Raw genomic sequence first — 8145 nt, forward strand, 5'->3', positions numbered from 1 at the left:
CTGTGTGGCTGTGGTACACCCTGTGTGCCCTCATACCACTGATATTGGCTGCCAAATCACATTAATCCTTCTGGGGAGGGTAAACTATGTCCAAAATCTGCCCTGTGGTTTTAGAGAGGCAAAATAATGGCTTTCCTACCATCCCTACTGCCTTGAGAGCAAGACACTCCAGGAAATGGGTGTGAGGGGGAGAAAGCTGAACACCAGCAACATGTTCAGCTGCATCTTCAACACCTGTGACATTGGCAGAGCCTGATATGGGCAGGGATAGAAAACCAGAGCAGAAACTGAGTTAGGAAGGTCAGGTGTGCAAAGCCAAACCGTTCCACACTGTGCAAAGGTGCTTTCCCAATCCCTGCCTCAGCAGGATCCAGAAACTGCTCAGAACTTGTAATGTTTCTAACATTTGTGTCTGTAATGTTTGTCTCTTTAAATAAAATGGCTGTTTCTTTGTTTAAGGTGCTAGAGTCTTCTTTGCAGTTGTAATTAAAGTAAACAGATTTCTACCTGCCAGCCCTAAGGCAGTCAGTTGGTTTTACCCTGCTCTGGAGACAGAGCACTATGTCTGATAAATGTAGCAAATTCAAATTTGAAGCAAACTCAAATTTTGAAATGTTTTCTAAGATCAGTTAAAAGTTTTCAGCACAACAGCTGAGACTGAAGACTTCTCCAATTCATTTTTTGCACAGCCTTTCATTGTTTTCTTTTTCCATCCCTCTTCATACTGGCACAGGGTGCCCAGAGCAGCTGTGGCTGATCCTGGATCCCTGGAAATGTCCAAGGCCAGGTTGGATGGGGCTGGGAGCAGCCTGGGATGGTGGAAGGTGTCCCTGCCATTGCAGGAGTTGGGAAATGGATGAGCTTTAAGGTTCCTTCCCTCCCAAACCACTGTGATTATTACTGAAAATACATCAGTATTAATTAAAATGCATCAGTTGGACTTGATGATCTTAAAGGTCTTTTACAACCTTAACAATTCTTTGGTTCTTTAAAAGGCAAATGACTTTCAATTCAAAACACACTTTAAACCTTGAAATCTGTGGATGGAAGATTGAGTGAGATTTCACTAAAAACCATTAATTTTTACCATAAGAAGTGTTTTATTAGACTATTTTAGCAATGGCTGTTGGTAATTTTGGAGAAAACAAAAAGAGGAGGGTAGTGATGTCAACCAGGAATGGGAAAAACAAGCAGAAAATCCTGAAGACCTGACAACTCCAATATTTCTGTCATCCACAGTTCTTATCTATCAATTCACAATTTCTGTGTTCAAGCTGATAGTGGGCAGCAAGTAATATTTAACATAAATAATCAGGAAGAATTCTGATTTTTCTGCATTCTTTGGGAAGAAATTATTGTATCAGACACTGGGATTTATTTTTAGCTAGTAAAGCCTGTTTGGGTGTATTGTGGAAAAACGGGGTTGCAGTGGTAAGGAAAACATCCTGATGAAAAAATCACTGGGCTTGGTGAACTGAAATGTTTTCTTACTCCTAGAAAAGGTTGTTCTGAGGGTGACTTGAGCATCTTGAGTGTGGTGCTGGGAGGTTTTCCAGGCAATTCTTGTCATCCACATCCAAAATCCGTGTTTGGGGTGCTTGTCCAGAGCCCTCTGACAGAGCTGATGTTGGAAGTGGGGAAGGAAAACTTCCAAGGGATCTGGGGAGGCATCCACTGCTGCAAACAACATCCTACAGAGCAGCCAAAGTCCTTTTGGCTCCCAGTGGAGGGGGGAAAGAGCCAAAATAAACTTCCAGGGGAGTTTTCTGGGAGCTGGATGTTTGCAATCCCACAGTCCTTCTGAACAAACACACCAAAGGTCAGTTTAAAAGGAGGCTCCTGGATTTAGGGGTGGTTTCATGGAAATCACTGGGGATTTTGGGCACCATCCTGCAGGGCCCTGATTTCCATGTGATTTTTTCTCCCTGCATAACAATTTTTGCAGTGTAACATTTGTGGGTTTCATCAGACCCAACATCCCCAGCCCTGGGGTCACAGCCTGGCTCTCAGGGCAGGTCAGAGCCGGCAGAGCTGCTTCCAAAACCAGATTTGAGAATTTGCTTCAGAGCTGTGTGACTGGGGGTAGGATCAGAATTCTAGAATCAGAATTTTTAAGGTTGGAAAGGCTTCCAAGGCCATTGAGTCCAACCATTCCCCCAGCACTGCCAAGGCCACCACTGACCAATGTCCCCAAGTGCCACATCCACATGGGTTTTGAACACTTCAAGGGATGGTGACTCCACCACTTCTACTGGAAGCCTATTCCAGTGCCTGACCACCCTTACAGTGAAGAAATTTTCTCCAATATCCAATCCAAACCTCCCCTGGTACAACTTGTGGCCATTTCCCCTTGTCCTGTCCCTGTTCCCTGGAGCAGAGTCCCATGCCCATGGCTGTCCCCTCCTGTCAGGAGCTGTGCAGAGCCACAAGGTCCCCCCTGAGCCTCCTTTGCTCCAGGCTGAGCCCCTGCCCAGCTCCCTCAGCTGCTCCTCCCAGGACTTTCTCTGGTGATTTTAGGTCCATGGCCCTAAAACAAACCCCAAACGGGCTCTTGGGACCACGGCAGGGAATATTCCAGCTGATCATCTCCCACGAGGCTGCTGGTACATTTCTACCATCAAAGATGGGTTTTGCTCTATTACACAGCTCCAGGCAGAGCTACAAATGCATCCTCCATCACCTGGAGCCTTCCAGGGAGCTGTGCTGAGCTGGCCAGGAACGGGGAGCACTCACCCAGCAACAGCAGGACAGGCAGAAGTATAAATCCTAATTCGAGTGGAAATGAAATGCCAGACCAAGAAACAGAAAATGTATAGTGGATTTTCAGTTGAAAAGAGGTAAATCTCTACTACCTGGTTTTGAATTTTTTGTTTGTGGTTTTTTTGTTTGCTTGTTTTCAATTTTTTTTTTAACAACGTTGCTAAATAATTCAATAGAATTTCACTGAAGTCTTCAGAAATGTTTGTTTGTCCTGAATTTGCCACCTTTCTGCTGGAAAACCAGGAACTTGGAAACTGTGCCAAGGAATCTGGTTGATAGTTGCTTTTTCTTTTTGGCTGTGCTGGGAATCCCAGTGATTGGGTTTGATGTCTGGACTTGGTGATCTTAGAGGTCTTTTCCAAGCCAATTAATTCTGTGGAATGGGAGAGTCAGGGTGCATACATCACTTTTGGATTCTCAGGGTGGAGCTGGCAAGGGAGAATCTGTATTTGGATAAGATTTCCCCTCTCAGAGGTCCTCTGGCTATGAGATGCACCTCAGCTTCCTTCCAAAAACAAATAATTGTGCTGGTCATGGAGTGACCTGGTGGTCCTGGCTGGATAATCCAGGGAGGAGATTAATTCAGGAGATAATCCAGGGCTGAGAGCTGCCTGTGAGGAAATTGGGTGCCTCAAGGAGCTCTCTGACAGAGAACAGCAGATCTGGCTTCTCCCTCTGCTTGTTGTACTAAACATGCTCAGCTGAATGCTGCCAAACAAATTTGATAGTAAACAATTTACTTAAAGGCAGACAAAACACAAATACCAACCCAGGCTGTGAAAAGAGCCACTTGATCCTGACTCAATTGGACACAAATGGCAGGGAAAATTTGCAGGAATGGTTTCAAGCCATGTGTTGCCAGGGAACAGCCTGGTCTCCAAATCACATTATCGATGTCTTGGGGTAATAGCAGTGAGGAGCAATTGAGGGGAGCCATGCAGGGACACGGCTGCTGCTCCCATTTGCTGGGCTCTGAGTCCAAAGCCACCCTTGGTGATGGAATGGGATGGGATGGAGGGACCTAAAGATCATCCTGGCTGATGTCAGGTACCTTCTGTTGGGAATAGCTCCATGAGAGCCATGAAACTTTTGTCATATATCTGGTTTCACACTCATAAATATAAATTCACCTGGGTACAGCCTACCCAGGCCAATACTTCTGAAGTTTTCTAAATTTTGGGGAGGAAACACCCATTGGCAAGAGCCCCTGTGTCCTTGCTCTGTGAGGGCAGGAAAGGAAACCTGGGGCAAAGCTGCTGCCTGCACCTCCAGCCTCATCCCTAAGATGTGAGACCCCCACCAAGCAAGCTAAAGTGCAGATCCCACCTGCAGAAAACCCCTCAGGCCCTGGGCGTCCTCTGCCCTCATGGAGCAACAAATCCTCCTGTAACAAACGAGTGTTTTGGGAGCCTGCAATCAATTCTGCTCGTTCTTGTGGGTAATGGAATTAAACTGCTCGTGATTCACTCTTTCAAGTGAACCACTGTGATTCCAGGGGCTGATAACTCCCAGGCTGTTTCCAGAGCAGAGGGAGGATGTCTGCAGGCTGGGATGTTGCCATCCATGGCCTCTGTGGGCTCAGCTATGATCCCAGGATCACGCTGGGGCCACGTCCTGGCTTGCTGTTGGCAGCAGCATTGATCTGCTGTGCTCCTTTGCTGAGGTGCTGGGTGGGCACAGATGGATTCAGAGAGTGGAATTCATCATCTCTAACTTTAAGCTCTGAGCCCAGCCCTGAATGATCCCATTTTGCAGCCAACAGAGGGAAAAGCAGGTGTGTTCTGTGCATGATTCCTGTTTATCCTGACAGCTTTTTAGCAGCTGCTGGTGCAGAGATTCCCTTTGAAACTCCTTTTTGATGGATTCACCTGCCCCAGTCAGTTCTGCCCAGGGTGTTTCGTCATTAGCCTTGGCGTGGAGAGGTTTCTTTTGGGAACTCCACTCTTGCAACCCTGAAAATCACATTTCACACACAGGGAATGGTGCTCCAGCCCTTCCCAGCTGGGTCCCACCAAAGCCAACACAGACTAAAACAGGCCAAGGAGTGGAGCCTGAACACAGACCTGCTCCATCCTCTCCCTTTTAGATATTTTCCCAAATTTCAAAGACAAGAGAGGCCTCTGAAGGGCTTTCCCATGGACCTTGCCCCCCAGCAGCATCCCCTGGCTCCCTCAGGGACCCCCAGCACCCTTCAGAGGCTGCACAGGGCTTTCACCTCCTCTAAACCTTGTTCTACATTTGAAAATAATCCAAGTTGCAGTCTCAGGATTCTTTGCACTCCTTGTCTTGTTGATCTTTAAGGATTTCTTCTCTTTAAACTGTGAAAATACCCTCCAAGCTCTAAGCAAGCAGAGGAGGGAAAACCAGGGCACATTCCCTCTAAGGGTGGGTCTGGAGCACAAGTCCTGTGAGGAGCAGTGAGGGAGCTGGGAAGGGTCTGGAGCACCAGGAGGGGCTGAGGGAGCTGGGCAGGGGCTGCAGAATCCCTGAGGGAGCTGGGCAGGGGCTGCAGAATCCCTGAGGAGCTGGGCAGGGGCTGCAGAATCCCTGAGGAGCTGGGCAGGGGCTGCAGAATCCCTGAGGAGCTGGGCAGGGGCTGCAGAATCCCTGAGGAGCTGGGCAGGGGCTGCAGAATCCCTGAGGAGCTGGGCAGGGGCTGCAGAATCCCTGAGGGAGCTGGGCAGGGCTCACCTGGAGCAAAGGAGGCTCAGGGGCCCTTGTGGCTCCGCACAGCTCCTGACAGGAGGGCACAGCCGGGGGGTCGGGCTCTGCTCCAGGGAACAGGGACAGGACAAGGAGAAACAGCCACAAGTTGTGCCAGGGGAGGTTTGGATTGGATATTGGGGAAAATTTCTTCACTGAAAGGGTGGTCAGGCACTGGAATAGGCTTCCAGTGGAAGTGGTGGAGTCACCATCCCTTGAAGTGTTCAAAACCCATGTGGATGTGGCACTTGGGGACATTGGTCAGTGGTGGCCTTGGCAGTGCTGGGTTAATGGTTGGACTTGATTGTCTTAGAGGTCATTTCCAACCTTTAATATTCTTTGATTCTTCTGGTTTATAGTCTGTATTTCACTTTTTTTGGTATGTATTCAGAAACAGCAATGAAAAACTTATTTGAGAAGGCTTAATGAGAACATGGGGTGTAAATAACAGGGAATTATCAATAAAATATCATCATAACATACTTCAAAAACCCAAAAGTCTCAGTGCTTAATCTTACCCAGCTGATGTAGATTGTGTTTCAAAGGGAGAGGACTCCACTGTGGGTGGAACTGGGGCTGTGTCCTTCCACATCCTGGCACAAATCCCAATTACCTGAACCTACAAATTCCATGGTGGCAAAGGCCATTAACAGAACTGCTGGCATCAGCTCCTGTGTGTGCAACCCCTGCTCAGACACCCTCAGAAAAAGTGATTTTCTGCACAGCCAGGCAGTGACCACGCTGGTAAATAAGCTGGAACCTGCCCTTCTTGCCCCAGAAATAGGAGAAGAATTCCAGCCAGCTCCCACAGCAGCTCAGCTCAGGCAGTCACAGCGTCGGGGTTGACTCCAGAGGGAGCTTATCTTCTTTTCCAAGGAAACAAAGAGAGCAGAGCCTGGGGAAGGCCAAGATGCTTAGATGGCCTTTGCTAAGCCCTTTTCTGTGTGGCTGGCTGGGTCTCAGTGGTTTGAAGCTCCTCAGGAGCATTTCCCAGCCCTCTGATCCAAAGGGAAGCGCCATCCCTCTGCCGAGGCCCACAGGAGAGTGAGGGGACTTGTCTGGTTCAAAGAGAGGATTTGAACACCCTCAGAGGATTGGGAAATGAGCTGGGAGTGTGGGGAGGAGCAGGGATGCAGCTCAGGGCTCCAAACCCTTGTGGTGCAGCAGTTCCTGTTCCTGAGCAGAGCCTGGGGCAATAGAACAAAGCCGGGCTGGCTGCAGGGCCCTGCATTTCACCTGAGTCATGCTGGCTCTTCTGCTGAAACCTGTGATCAGAAACCAAATGATAAACGTGGAAATAGTGTGTTACAGCTGCTGGGCTTTTTTTTTTTCTTTTTTTCTCTTGCTTGGCTTAGTTAAATGCAGCTCTTGTGTCAGGAGGAGGAGGAGGAAAGCCAGTGAGTCACACCCCACCCTCTGACAGCTCCTTCCCCTCCTTAACTTCCCAGCAATTCACCATTTCCTAGGCACAAGAGGGGGACAATTTGTCCCTGCTGCCTTAAGGACCAGTGGAGTGAAGAGAAGGGTTTGTGGCTCCTTTAGATCCTGGCCATTTATTTGATTGCAATCCAGAAAATATGAGTCCCCCTGCTCATGCTTGGGTGATGGAGCATTCACCCCACGCTCAGCTGAGCCTTCAGACTCAGTTTCCAGCTCATAAAATCCCAGAATAGCTCCAGCTGGAGGGGACCCGTGTTCCAAAAATCTGCCCCAGCATTTATTTGTTCACCAACTCCTGAACCCAAGCTGTGCTCTGTCTGCTGGGTTTGCCCCAAAAGTGCCCAGGAGGATGCAGGATGCTCAAACCACTTTTTGGGGTGGCACACCAATACGTTCCCCACAGAAACTTCAAAATATTTGGTCTTGGTCATGAGAGTTAGCACATTTCATGAATCCTGGGTGGGAATATGGAAACAGTGGGACATGCCAGCCCTGCAGCAGGAAGGTGCCTGCAGAGACCTGGGGTTTGGAGGGATGGATGGAAGCCCAGCTGGCATCAGGGGGTGGGAATGGTCACCAAGGAAGGTCAGTCCATGCCTGGGATCATGCTGTTGACTGCATCCCAACCCCAGGGGCCTCGGAATGGTGGTGGTGGCATTCCAGCAGTGCCAGGGAGCCACTGGCAGGATGTGCCAACAGCACCCTGTGGGAAAGGGAGCAGCTCCAGGAGTTTGAGGGGATGGGGAGTACTTGGAGAATGATGCTGGGAGCTGCTGTGAAGGGCACAAAGCATCCCGGGGCACAAATCTGCCCCATCCATCCCCATTCCTTTTCTGTTCACCCTGGGCTCCCCACAGCCCTCCCCACAGTGAGGGACAGCAGGAGGCACCTTCAGCAGCTTGGGGCTGAATCCCCAGCTCCTCCTCAGCCCTGAATCCCCCCCATAACCCCAACCCTCAGCCTGCAGAACCCCAACACCCCCAGCCTGAGGGGTCTCCCTGTACCCTCATGCCTCAGCCCAGGGATCCCACTGTGCCCCTAGGCTGGGGGGGTCCCCCTCTACCCCATCACACACCTCAGCCTCGGGGCTGCCCCACATCATCCTCAGCCCCAGTGATGCCTCCATGCCCCCAGCACACCTCAGTCCATGGGATTCCATCCTGGAACCTCTGGACCAGGTTTGAGCCCAGGGGTCCCTCTGGATGCTCCCATAGCCCCAGCCCAGGGCATTCCCCACTGCTC

This window comes from Melospiza georgiana, chromosome 6 (assembly GCF_028018845.1).
Source record: "Melospiza georgiana isolate bMelGeo1 chromosome 6, bMelGeo1.pri, whole genome shotgun sequence".
NCBI classification, from domain to species: domain Eukaryota; kingdom Metazoa; phylum Chordata; class Aves; order Passeriformes; family Passerellidae; genus Melospiza; species Melospiza georgiana.